At 38.3% G+C, this 14323-nt stretch overlaps 1 protein-coding gene, 1 long non-coding RNA gene and 2 pseudogenes across 2 annotated transcripts in view; 2 read left to right on the top strand and 2 right to left on the bottom strand.

Annotated features, from left to right (window-relative positions):
* The window catches only part of LOC123521668, a 51181-nt gene extending 42365 nt beyond the window's left edge, over positions 1 to 8816 (top strand). The window contains exon 3 of the long non-coding RNA XR_006680055.1: positions 8470 to 8816. This is a non-coding gene — a long non-coding RNA (uncharacterized LOC123521668). The remainder of the gene's footprint in view (positions 1 to 8469) is intronic.
* NR6A1 (nuclear receptor subfamily 6 group A member 1) overlaps positions 1 to 14323 on the bottom strand; it is a 232504-nt gene that overhangs the window by 161512 nt on the left and 56669 nt on the right. The window lies entirely within an intron of this gene.
* On the bottom strand, positions 10501 to 10770 carry LOC115869653 (annotated as a pseudogene).
* LOC105979843 lies at positions 11135 to 11520 on the top strand (annotated as a pseudogene).

Raw genomic sequence — 14323 nt, 5'->3', positions numbered from 1 at the left:
ACTCCTGGATCCTTCCTATCATAAATCTAAAAAGATCTACATCAGTAATTCATTTTTCAAGTTATTTGTTATTGACTATGGGATGTCCTGGAGACTAGCACTAACAGCTGTCTCATAACTAAGTGAACCAGAGGATATCAGTGAAATCCGAGTTGGTTCATCAATTTTTTTCATCTTCCCAAATGAAGCATTTCACCTACAGATCTACCTACTATTATAGACAAACAAAGTTTTCTTTGAAGAAATTTACATGTTTGACTTAGCTCAACATTAAATTCTGTGGTGGACAAAGGAGGGAAGCATTAAGAGTGAGCTTTAGACTCAAAGTCTAGAAGTTATTATTCAAGTTCTACCTTATAAACCTTAGGCAAATCACATCAACTCTTTAAGACTCAGTTTTCTCAGCAGGAAAATGCAGGTTGTCAGATATGTAATTTAATTCTTAACAACCTGCATTTATATATGTAAAAATGCACGTTACCTTCTTTCTTATCTTGTCCTCTAGTGACTAAAATTCTCCTGTACAATTGGATAGTTGACATTTTGAATTTCAAAATGGTACCATCCAGAGCCATTTTCCCAGACTTTGAGTCTGCATGCATAAATAACTGCAGTCTCATAATCCTGAAATTCAGTAGATCACAGATCAGTTTTATAACTAAAATTTAAATCTGGAAAAACAATGTGAGACACTCTACCAGCAGTGGTCCGTCTGCTCATTAGCTCTTGGAACATGGGTACAAACTGAAGAAAGACCACCAACGGGCCAGGATCCAACCTTCAGAGGACTCCAGAGAACATTCAACGCTGTCGGTGAGTTTGGGATTTGAAAAAAAAAAAACCACTGACCGTTGACTGTACCTTGAGGTCCTTACAGACAACACAGTTCCAGACACAGAAGCAGAAGGACAGGTTGTACCTTCACGTTTCATAAGATCACCCAAAAAAGTCCTAGCGCATTTCCCTCAAAGATGGCCCAGTGAATTTTTTTAAAGCCACATTCTATTTCTCTTGTGCTTTGAACAATTTATTGCAATTTTGGCAAAAAAGTGTTTTGTTTTAACAAGATAAGGATAGCTCCATTATAGCTAATATATTTAAATGTCTCCTAGAAATATGTCAATCTGGTGATAAAGAAGATATACAAAGAAGTGAAAAAATAGAGGTTTCACTTTAGAGTTAAATGAAAATTATGTATTTTATTCCCCTATCACCTCAAAATTTTAACTGGAGGAAGGGAAAGATGTAATAACCAAAAATCTGCCCAACATCTGCACAGCTCTCATAACATTCCTCCTTCAATTGCAGTTCATGTGGTTAAGTTTTCAGAGCACAGTTACAGTCTCAGAGTGGGTATTGCCTTACCATTTCCAACCCCACTCTGATTACTTACCATATATACTCGTGTATAAGCTGGTTTTCAGCACATTTTTAATGTAGTTTTTGTGGTAAAATTAGGTGCCTCGACTGATACTCGGGTCAGCTTATACTCGAGTATATACAGTAAATGGTTGTTAAATTCAAGTAAAGAGCTAATTCTAGATTCAGATCTAGGATTAATCTTGGCTTAATACTCTAACTAGTTATGTGACCTTAGCCAAGTGTACGAATTTCAGTTTTTTCATGTATAAAAATGAGAGTTAAAAAAAGGTGCCTACTAAAAAAAAAAAAAAGGTGCCTACTATTTTATGGAATTATGAAATTCAGTGAGGTAATATTTAAAGTACGTGGTACAATTCCTAGCATATAGTAAATGCTCAAAAAACATGAACTATTATTACTTTTAACCCCCAAAATAATATGTGCCAATTTAGCCTAAAAAAACCACTCATACTTTGTTTCAAAACAGAAACAGGCAAAAGCACTGCCTGCTGGTCACAGAGCTACAAGTTGCTTGCTTTCTCAGAAACTCCTTCTTCCTTCCCTGAACCATAGTTTTGCCACTTTTAAGAACCTTCATCTCTGGTGTTAATGTTATCTGTTATTGTGTGGGTCCTCAATCCTACAGATGTTGAGTCTCTAAGGGAGAAACCAGATACAGATCTCAAAGAATTGATGTAGAAAAGAAGAGCCAGGAGTTGGGGAAAGCAAAGGCAACTCCACCAACTATAAACACTGATGGCTGCACTCAACATTCATTGCTGTCGGTGGGTTTGAATCTGAAATCAGCTCACTGATCAATGAATGCAAACTGCGGACCAAACAACCCAAAGAAGAACAAGAGCAGCGTCATCAGAGTGCATCTGCCTAGTTCCCAGAGGGAGCTGCCAATCTTGATTACGGTGGCTAAAGCCTCTCTTGCCCTTGTTAGTTCTAATAGCCATGTAAATGCCTATTTCTTCGTAGCTGTTTTCCCCTCTCATGAAATGTTCTAAATTTAAGTGATATTTTATAGGGAGATAAACTACATACCTTGGTCTTCTCACATTAATTTTGGGATTATGGAATTGATTTTGAACTTATGGACCTGATGTTTCCATAATTTTTAAATTAAAAAAAATTACATGTTCATGACTTAAATGTTGGAATATAAAAATATATAAAGTAAAAAACTTAAATCTTTTTATTCATCATCTGCAACCCATTTCCCCAGTAGAAATCTTCATTAATTTTTTTCCCTATCCTTTGAAGCTTCTATCTATACACATTCAAATAGGCATATACTTATATTTTGCTATTTTGAAAGGCTAAAGGAAAATTAAAGTTATTTATTCTATAAAAAAAGCTATCTATTCTATAACCTAAAGAGCCCTGGTAGTATAGTGTGTTATGAGTTGGGCTGCTAAGTGCAAGGTTAGCTGTTCAATACCACCAGGTGCTCTGGAGGAGAAAAATGAGACTTTCTACTCCTGTAAAGATTTACAGTCTCAGAAACCCATAGAGGCAATTCAACTCTGTCCTAGAGGGTCACTATGAATCAGAATTGACTTCATGGCAATGAGCTTGGTTTTGGTTTGGTTCTACAATCTGCTACCACAACAATCGTTATACCATTTTCGTTCTTTTAAGTGTCCTGGTGATTACTGTTGAAATGTACTTAAATATTCTTTATTGATAAAATTGACGAGGGATTCAATCTGAACTTTGAAACTCAAGTCCCTCAAACAAGCATAATACCTAAAAGATGTTGGGAGAAACATAACAATTTTCTTAGCAAAAAATAAAATGCATCAACTTTCTGAATACTCTTAACATGAAATGAGCCATTAATGAAAGGGAAATAGGGCCTTACTCATAAATAATTTATTATACAGTTAAGCCTGAGATAAAGAGATTCTTATCCATAGCAAAAGACAAACTAAATAAGGCAGTATGAGTCTTGTCAACTTAGCCTTCCAAATTTTTGAAAAGGGAAGGAAAGTGCAGATATAGGAAGACAAAAAATAAAAAAGAGAAATCAAAGGTTCTAAAAGATAAGAATTCAGGGAAAATGTACAGTTCAGGCCAGTGTTTCCAAAACCCACTTGTGAACCAGACATCACTAGAGGTTGTTTTTTAAAATACAGATTCTTGAGTCATATCATAGAGCAGAGGCAGGGCTCCAGATTATTTATCTTATTTTAACAAGCAAACCAGGTAATGTTGGTTACATAGCCATGTTTAAGAGCCACTGAAGGCTAATTAGTCCAAAGCAAAGCCAATCAAATAACACTGACTTTCCTCCCCTCCTTGCTCTTCAACCATACTTCATAGCATCTACTTTTCAACTATTATCCAACCTTTTCTGCCACCATCTGATACTGCCTCTACAATTCAGAGTATAGAAAAGTATAGTCATACTTGTACTGCAACTGAGTACTCTCCAGAATACCCTAATACTCTGCACCAACCATATGGTAGCAGCCACGCACATATCACACATTTGAAAGTATGTTCTCTCAAAAACTAAAGAAGATAATGAATTAACAAGATTAAAGTCAGGTAACTGTACCATCCCATAGTCTTTACAGAAAGAGTCTGCTTCCTGTCATACTGCTAGACACATAGAAGGTTATTCCTATTTTGCTGTTTTTCAGGATGAAATGCACACTAGGCAATTTTCAACCACAAATTATTTCCAAGGTTTCTAAAAAACATTGAAAGAAAAATGTACACCTGAACAAGCATGTCATATATGTTTGCTACAGTCATTTAAATACACCAGTGGAATAATTATTTATTTCTACCATCAAAATCCTATGTAATTTCTCTTTAATAAATCTAGCTGGCATAGAAAGAACAATTACATTTAAATGTGTTTTCTGCAGGTGAGAGTATGCCAAAGTAAGTAAAAAAGTATTTCTACTAGGGTTCCAGTTCATACATGCATGGGCTTATATGAAACAATATGTGTTTAAATGTATCTCTGCAATCATCAGTTGGATGCAAACAAGATCTCTCAGTTAATACTCTTGTCCTAATCTCATCAGAAGTGGCCTTTAAAAAATATATAATTTTTGTACCATGGGAAAAAACAATTTTGAGGTCAGGACTAATATCTAATTTTAAACAAAACTCTAAGTACATATTTTCCCAAATTATTAAAATTTTCAGCAAATTCATGGGAATGCTGCCCCACGAGACAATCTTCAGATAGCTGAAATGCTTTTTAAAAGGTTGGGAATAAGGAAGAGACAAGCCAGTCAGGGTGCAGAATAGCACCGAGGAAACATACAAATTCCCTCTAGTTCTTTAATGCTTCCTACCTTGGTCCCTATTATCATGATACCAATTCTACCTTACAAATCCGGCTAAACCAGAGCATGTACATGGGTACAGGTAAGAGCTGGAAACACAGGGAATCCAGGACAGATAAACCCCTCAGGACCAATAATGAGAGCAGCAATATCAGGAGGGGGAGGGGAAGGTGGGGGGAGAAAGGGGAACCGATCACAACCATCTAACTATAACCCCCTCCCAGGGGGATGGACAACAGAAAAGTGCATGAAGGGAGACATCGGTTAGCGTAAGACATGAAAAAAAATTATAAATTATCAAGGGTGACAGAGGGAAAGAAGGTGGGGAAGGGAGGGGGAAACTGAGGAGCTGATACCAAGGGCTCAGGTAGAAAGAAAATGTTTTGAAAATGATAATGGCAGCAAATGTACAAATGTGCTTGACAGAATGTATGTATGTATGCATTGTGAAAAGAGCTGTACAAGCCCCCAATAAAATGATTTTTTTAAAAAGGTTGGGAAGTTGTACCAAGAGCAGGAAGACTATCAACTTAGATACATGAAAAAACTAAGATGGAAATTCAGAAGCTAATGGAAAAAATTGTAGAATTATCACTGATGAGATAGCTATTGAAGGTGGGATCTCACCTGCTTCTCTATTTCAGGTGAGCATCTTGGCTCAATGTGTGCCAAAAATGTTGCACAAAAAACAGTTAGCTGAGTTATTTTTCCATCAGTATTTCAAGCAGGAATCAAGCTAATAAAGGAGATCCAAAGCACATTAGTAGGCCACTGGAGATCCCCTTGCAGAGGGGTCTCGGGGAGGAGATGAGCCAGTCAGGGTGCGATGTAACAATGATGAGAAATACAGCCTTCCTCTAGTTCCTAAAGGTTTCCTCCCCGCTCCCACTACCATGACTCGAATTCTATCTTGCAAGACTGGCTAGACCAGAGGAGGTACACTGGTACAGATAGGAACTGAAAATACAGGGAATCCAGGACGGATGAGCCCTATAGGACCAGTGGTGTGAGTGGCAAAACAGGGAGGGTAAAGGGAGAATGGGCAGGGAAGAGGGAACCAATTACATGGAACTGTGTGTGACCTCCTCCCTGGGGGACAGACAACCAAAAAGTGGATGAAGGGAGACGTCGGACAGGGCAAGATATGACAAAATACCCATTTATAAACTATCAAGGGCTCATGCGGGAGGGGGGAGCGGGGAGGGAGGGGAAAAATGAGGACCTAATGTCGGGGGTTTAAATGGAGAGAAAATGTTTTGAGAAACGATGTACAAATGCGCTTTACACAATTGATGTGTGTATGGATTGGGATAACAGTTGTATGAGCCCCTAATAAAATGTTAAAAATAAACAACAACAACAACAACAAAAAAGTATAAAATTAAAAAAAAAAAAAAGAATTTTTATAAAGTGATAGTTTTACAGAATCATAACCAGACATGAATCCTGGATTTACCAGTATGTTCCAGAGAAGAAGGTACAATCAAAATAGCTGGACCAGTTCAATTCAAGGCAGAGAGGTCAGATCAGAAGGATAAAGCAACTGTTCTAAGGGACTCCAGGGGAATAATTTTAATAGATTTTTCTCAAAGGACACAGGGTGATCATGGGAGCTGATGAGGAGGATGTTCTAAGAAAATTGAAAGTTGCATTGGGAGAAAAAGCCAGGAAATTTGCATTTGTTTGATAAATTTGTTTCTATCATAATGTATCTACTCATTCTTTGAAGGCAGGCAAGGTTTGCCTAGGAGCATTTCATCAGCCCCACCCTACAGTCCAGATCTTGCCACTTCAAATTTCTTTTTGTTTCTAAAATTCAGTATTAAAAGAACACAATGGAAACTGATTATGGTAACAATTGTATGATTCCGCTTGACGTGACTAAACAATGTAATGATATGTATTAACTTCCAATTAATAATATATCAAAAAACCAGCAAACATGATTTGCATCCTCAAGGATGTCAAAAATGATGTTCTGACATGGTGTAAATAAAGAACAGTTTTCTTCCGGGAAGGGCTGGAGTGAAGGGAAACATCACCTTCAGAAATGTATAGACCTAGGTGGAAGATATCTCAAGAAATAATTACTTCACATTTTGAAATTTTTGCTTAATAAAGGTTTCTATAATTTTGTAGCAATCTTTAAAAATTTAACTTTGTAAATAAATAGATGGAACAGAGAAAATATTTGGCATATATAGGGGACAAGAAAATAGTTCACAGACTGTTAGGGAGCCCTGGAGAATTGTATAAGAAAGGCAAAAGAACAAATTCACAGATGAGCTTGTGAGCCAGGTAGAAAACTTACACTTAATGCAACAGAGTGTCGTTTTTTAAGTGCTGATTTCTGGAAAGAAGTAATGAAAGCAAGAATATGGGGAGGTTTACCAACCAGATAATGTGGGAGAGAGGAAAAAACTGAAGAGAAATCTATAGGAAAATTAACTGGGAGAGAAACAGATGCAACAGAAGTGAAAAGAATGGATAGGGAGGGCACTTTAGCCTTTACTTTTGGCTACTGTTTTTCACAGTAAACATGTTTTAGTACAAAATAGTCACTGGAAAATTCTTTAAAAGAGAAAACTAAAGTATACCAGGTGACACACACCACCCCCCACATCATTCTGTATAGAGTATGCTCTCTCAGCTATTTCACAGATACACCTATTGGTAGTTAGAGAAAATAGCATCACAAATTGTATGTGATGTAACTTTTGTAACCTTTTCCATTTAAAACATTGTGGTCATCTTTTCAGGTAAACAAACTAGATCTACCTTCCAAGGAACTGGTTCAAAAAGATAATGTGGAGTCAGGGTTCATGCCAAACTCTTAGGGCTGGGAGACAGAAGTCTGGTTTGCAGTAAGAAAGAAATGGCAGTTTTAAATTAGCTCATTTTTAAAATGTGCATCAAAAGAGAGGAAGCATATGTGTGATTCAAGAGCATGGAGCTGAGTGAATAGTTAGGACCAAAAAGGTATCAAATAACAAATAGTTATTGAACATATACTATATGGACTACAAAAGAAGCCAGAAGGTATGAGTATATATTGAAAAGGACAGATAAACTAATAATTACAAATGTGAAAAGTTTTACAAAAGAGAAAAAAAGTTCTAGGGGAGCTACTAATAGGAGCCAATCCAGTTCAAGGGTGAGAAGAGTCAGGAAACTTCCTTGAAGTGACAGTTAAGTGCAGACTTGTAGGGTAAATATAATTACCTCAGTGCAGTAGGCGAAGTAAGCATCCCAATAAGAAAGAATGAACAATGGGTATACAGTCTAAAGTAGCATGCTGCTTTCACAAAACTGAAAATATGGTTAAAGCACAAAGAAGATGATGAAGAAGTCAGGAGACGGGGCCAGAGAAACAGGCAAAAAAGATTGTTATAATGTAATAATAGCTTTTGAATCCTAAGAATACATGGAAAGTACTTTACACAGGGCTTGACAGCAAAATGCTAACATTTGTGTGCATGTGCACACATGTGAGTGTATGTGTGTATACAAGTACATGTTCAGGTACCTGAGTACACACATGCACAAATATGCATTGGTTACTAGGAAGTTAAAAAAAACCCTGAAAGCTGAAACATTCTTGAAGCAAAAATGTTAATATTTATAATCTCTTAGTTGTAGAACTAAAATTATAGGTGCATTTTATGTTTATTGTTCATAACTCTCATAACAATACTCTCAAGGATTCAGCAATAAGCAGTACCTATTTCAACAACTAAGAAAAAACTATTCTAAAAGCATGCCTCTGCCCTAATCCCCACTTTTTTTTTTAAAGCAAAGATTTCTTCTAGGAACTACCTATCTTTGACCGAAAAGCAGAAGAATAATCCAGTGGAAAAGGAAGGAAAACTCCACTACTTTTATAAAGAAAGAGCTCTATGGAAACGAACCACAGCTGTGGGGATGACAGACAGAAATGGGCTGCAGGTCCAATGGTGGAGATGGTCACTTTGGAGGGCAGAAATATCCTCCTCTGAAAATGAAGCTGACCAAGGAAATTCCAGTCCACTCTTGTTCCTCTCGCAGGCTGCACCTCAAAAGGATTCAGCAGGGCATTTGTAATCCTATATCCTGAGCACAGGACCTGGCATAAAGCAGAAACTCAGTAAATGTTTGTCAAATGAATTTTTGTTGTTGTTGCCTATGATTTCTGGCACAATCGGAACTTAGGAAGTGGTCTGCTCCTTGAGCCAAGTAAAGGACATCTTCAGTCATCTGTGCCATGTTCCAATAGCATAAGTATAATTGTAATAACTACCAGATCTGAGGACAAGCCTATTTGATAATACTTGCTACTGAACTCATGAACTTATACTGTAGCCCAGTACAAGTTCTCTCTCTGTTCTTTAGACTAAATCTCCTGAAAACAAACATAATCAAAATCACATGCCCTTTTCTCTTCTCTTTTTGATAAATAGCTAGGGTAAAACAATAGAGTATAGATGGTTTGTGATATGGAGCAGAAAACCTTAAGTTCTGTTCTCCCATGTGATGGTTTTATGATCTGAGACAAGTCATTTACCAAGAGTGCCTTAAGAAAAACCAAATCCACTGCCATGAAGTCAAATCCTAATGCATAGAGACCCCAAAGGGTAGAGAGTAACTGCACCATTTTGTTTCTAAAGTTATAATCCTTACAGAAGCAGATTACCACATCCTTCTCCCATATAGCTGCTGGTGGAACTAGATGTTGTTTGGGATGAAAAAAGGCCTTTTTCTACATGTGTCATAAACCTATTGTGAAATTTCTGTGTCAGTCTTGACCCTGCATCCAACAGAACGGAACACTGCCAGGTCATCTGCCATCTTCACAGTTTTCATTATGTTTGAGCCATTATTGAAGTGTACCATCCAGTCCCTTGAGGTTAGAAAAAAGGAATTAAAAGGTAACAAAAATATAAACTTTACTTTTCAACATAAGCTACATACATCATTGTGAGCAATGATACCAACCCTGTAATCCATCCCTAAAGAACTGAGGGTCCTGAGAATTTAGCCATGTCAATGCAGTCTTTTTTTTTTGTAACTGGCATTTTATTGGTTGTTTGAGATCAGTACAGAGACATTATGAACAATTTGTACACAATCCTAAATGCATGTACCAAAATCCTAAAATGACATGTAGGTAAAATTTGTTTCTAAATTCCAATGACTTTCCAGCTTTAAATTTAGAGGCAAATTTTTAAAAAGAGATTATCAAGGACCATTGTCTTCAAATGCTGGTAAACTAGTACATCTTAAGTCCCACTAATTCACAATTCAATGTCACACATACTACACACTCAAATGTTCAATCCTTCACAGCACGTAACAAAGTTCTCAGGAAAACTGGACTACCATGACCAAAGGTTTTACAGAACGCACAGTTCTGACGAGAGCCATGATGACGGAATGGTTTTCAGACACAATTCTATTAAGAAAACAAATGTAGAAGCAAAATTTTAAATGTTCAAGTCATACATGACAGTGGCTCCAAATTGCCATTAAGTATGTTTTGTATTAGGGATACAAAAACGTCCTCTCATCCCATGGAATGTTATGTTGACACCCAAGACAGTCAAATCTTCCCACAATTCAACATTCCACTATTTTCTGGTTGTACTAAAATTAAAAACCAGTAAATGATTTCACATCTTTACAAAAAGCACTTACACTTAGAGAAAAAGGGATGAATTGGGATTTCCTTCTTCTTAAAAATGTTGCTGGAGCTACTAAAAAACTTGCATTTACAAAATAGTTAATAAAAATATTCCTCTGGATTGTACAAGAAGGGATAACAGGGCCCACTGATAAGACATGATAAACATTAATCAGACTTGGCTTCTTTTTCTCCCGCTGCAGAGGCTGGACTCTCCTCGTTTTTCATTTCTCCATTTTCAGCAGGTAAATCTTCTTTAGCTTCTTAGTTAGCTACTTCAGCCTGTTTTTCCTTTGCTCCTCTTTTTCCTTTTGCTTTCACTTTTTTGTCCGAAGTTTTATCCTTTCCTGGTGCCAGCGCAGGTTTCGCTGACAATCTCTCCCTCCTCTTCAGTACCTCCATCACCGCCCCTTAGGCCCGGTTGACCTTCCTTTTAGGTTAATTGGCTGTGGGGAGGGCGCTTGCAGGATACCTTCGGACCACGGGGCATCGAGAGCCTTCTAGAAGCTGGATTGCCTGGCGGGGCTGCTCTGCCCGCCACCCTAGCTGCTAGGACCCACGGCATTACTACTTCATAACTGTAAATTTGCTACTGTTGTGAATCAGGCGAACCCCGTGAAAAGGTCATTTGACTCCCAGAGGGGTGGCGACCCACAGGTTGAGAAACATTGATATAGATGGTTGCAGACAAGTTCTCTAAGTAACACACTTGTCTTAGTCTTATTAGGGTTCCTCACACAAAGAAGAAAAAGGTTCATTTTCCACCATACTGGAGCTGGTGGAGGTGGGTGATCCTTCAGTTGCTGAAAATTTGGGGACCTGCTGGGAACAGGACTTATAAACGGCAAATGTCTGGAAGGCTGTGGTCCAAGGCCATTTTTGCTGGCTATAAACGGGATCTATGGAACCAGGGGGAACACACAGTTCTCCTTAAAATTGAAGGTATTTACACCCCGAGATGAAACGGAATTTTATTTAGGCAAGAGATGTGCTTAGGTGTACAAAGCAAAGAACAATACAGTGACTCCTGGTGGCAAACCTAACAAAACCAGAGTCATCTGGGGAAAGGTAACTCATGCCCATGGAAACAGTGGCATGGTTCAGGCCAAATTCCGGAGCAACATGCCTGCTACGGCTATTGGACACAGAATCCGTGTGATGCTGTACCCCTCAAGGATTTACACTTAAAAGTAAATAAATTAAATTGTGCATTTGTTAAAAAAAAAAAAAAGAGGTTCAATTTCAACAGTGGCTTCCAAGGGTATATGCTGGGCAAGTTCAACTCAAGGCAGAGAGGGCAGATCTGTAGGAAAACATTTGCCATTTCAACTATTTTTGTGTGTATAATTCAGCTGTATTGCAATCACTATCATCAATTTTCATTACCCAAAGTTAGGACTCCCTTCAGCAATAATGCTCACTCCTTCCTACCCTTAACCTCTAGCACCAAACAATACTTTTGTCTCTTTGCTTATTTTAGGTATTCATGTAACACACTCACAGAATTGGAAAAATGGGATCATATATTGGTCATTTTGTGTTTTTACCTTCAGCATGTTTCAACATTCGTCATTTGAGCATAATTTGCTCAAAGTTCATGCATGCATCAGTACTTCATCTTTCTTTATGAATAATATTACATTCTATGTATATATCACATTTGTTTATCCATTCATTTGTTGATTGATACTTGAGATGTTTCTATCTTTTGGCTATTGTTAATAATACTGAAGTGAACATTGATGTACAAGTATCTGTTTGAGCCTTTGCTCTGAAGTGTCTTCCATATATGCCTAGAAGTAGAACTGGTGGGTCATTTGATAATTTTATGCTTAACTTTCTGAAAATCCACCATATTATTTTCAACAAGCAGGGTCCTTCCCCATTTTACATTCCTACTAGTAATATCTTCATCAACACTTGTTGCTTTCCTTCAATTTTTTTCTGTTAATAGTTATTTTCACACACACACACACACACACACACAATCCTCAAACTCACTGTCATCAAGTCAATTCCAACTCACAGTAAACCTACAGGATGGAGAGACTTGTGGGTTTAAATCACTGGCCTTGTGATAAGGAGATCAGAGCATAACCTACCATACCACCAGAGCTCCTCTAATAGAGATGAATTGGTATCTCACCATGGCTTCGATTTGCATATACCTGAAATCAAGATGCATTGATAATGTTTGGCAACTGGAGTGTAAAAGGTGGAAGCAAAGAGAAACGAACAGTAGTTGGAAAATTGGTGTTGGTGATAGTAATGAAGTTGGAGACTGAATGATAGAATTTTGCAAGAAACAGCCAGACCAAATCCAGGTATACATATGGTAGCCAACTAAAAAGGAGGAGGAGAAAGAAAAAAAAAAAGAAATGGGCAGCGGGGGAATAGGGCACTAACCCACTCAAGGGGAGGGTATTGTTTATATCTCCACAGGGAAAGCGGGACCAGACTTCAACCTGGTGCTCCAAGATGTGAATGCAACATGCCAGCATGGAGTAGGAAACCAGTGGAGAAGTGTGAGGGATCCCAACTATATCCCGCCAGAAGAATTTATTTCAGAGGACAGCACTGAAGCTGCAGCTCAGGGAGAGGGACATGTCTGATCAGAGCACATGGCAGCAAATAAAGGGGGAGGAAGAGAGAGTGGAACACATGCTGGCCCACCAAGTCTTGACAACGATATTCCCCGCTCAGAGCAGCCAATCCACAGAGAAGACCATATGGCCAGTCCCACTATGAGACATGAAGTCCCTGATTGACCCATAGCCCTACAGGGGACAACACTGGATACACAGTGTGGGAATCCCGCCTGATCTGATCCCTCCACACCACGGCAAAACACTAAGGGCATGCAACAGAACAGCAAGGGGAACAGAACAACGAAGTCCCCAGGGAAAACCAAAAATAGACTTTGAGGCCAGGGCTTGACATCCCATCAGACTGGACCAGAAAACACTCCTAAAGGGCCTTGAACTAACTACAAGTTTTTCGTTTTTGTTGTTGTGGGGGTTTTTTGTCACTGACTTTTTGTTGTTGTTGTTATTGTTTTCTTTTGTTGCTTGGTTTTGCTCTGTCTTGCTTTTGTGCATGTTATTATATCCACATGTCTGTCTAAATAAGATAGGCTGGATGAACAATCTGGAGGAGAAAACAATGGGATGAACAGTTCTGGGGGGACATGGGAGAAAGGGAGGTGGGGGAAAAGGAAGTGGTGTTAACAAACCAAGGAACAAGGGAACAACAAGTGATCCAAATCTGTGGTGAGGAGGGAGGGTATAGGAGGCTTGGTAGGGTGGGATCAGGGTAATGTAACTCAGAGTAATTACTGTAACCCAAATGCAGGCTGAGCAGATGATAGTGGAACAAGATGAAAGTAAAGTGAAATAGAGGAAAGAGCTAGGAGGCAAAGGGCATTTATAGAGTTCTAAATAAATGTACATATGTAAACATATATATATGAGGATGGGGAAATAGATTTATGTGCATATATTTATGGCTTCAGTATTAAGGTAGCAGAAGGACATTGGGCCTCCACTCAAGTACTCCCTCAATGCAAGAATATTTTGTTTTACTAAACTGGCATTCTGTGATGCTCACCTTCCTGACATGATCGCTGAAGACAAAGTGTGTGTATAAGCAAATGTGGTGAAGAAAGCTGATGGAGGCCATCTATCAAAAGATATAGCATCTAGGGTCTTAAAAACTTGAAGGTAAACAAGCGGCCATCTAGCTCAAAAGCAACAAAGCCCACATGGAAGAAGCACACCAGCCTATGTGATCCTGAGGTGCCGAATGGATCAGTTATCAGGCATCAAAGAACAAAAAATCATACCATGTGTGCTCACTCACCTCCCAGATTCGATCACTGAAGACAAATATGTGCATAAGCAAATGTGGTGAAGAAAGCTGATGGTCCCTGGCTATCAAAAGATATAGTGTCTGTGGTCTTAAAGGCTTGAAGACAAACAAGCGGCCATCTAGC

The sequence above is a fragment of the Echinops telfairi genome, unplaced genomic scaffold, assembly GCF_000313985.2.
Source record: "Echinops telfairi isolate 266 unplaced genomic scaffold, ASM31398v2 ScPeMD7_32;HRSCAF=126, whole genome shotgun sequence".
Lineage (NCBI taxonomy): Eukaryota > Metazoa > Chordata > Mammalia > Afrosoricida > Tenrecidae > Echinops > Echinops telfairi.
Note: the sequence above shows the minus strand (reverse complement) of the source record. Positions and strands in the feature narration are given on the sequence as shown.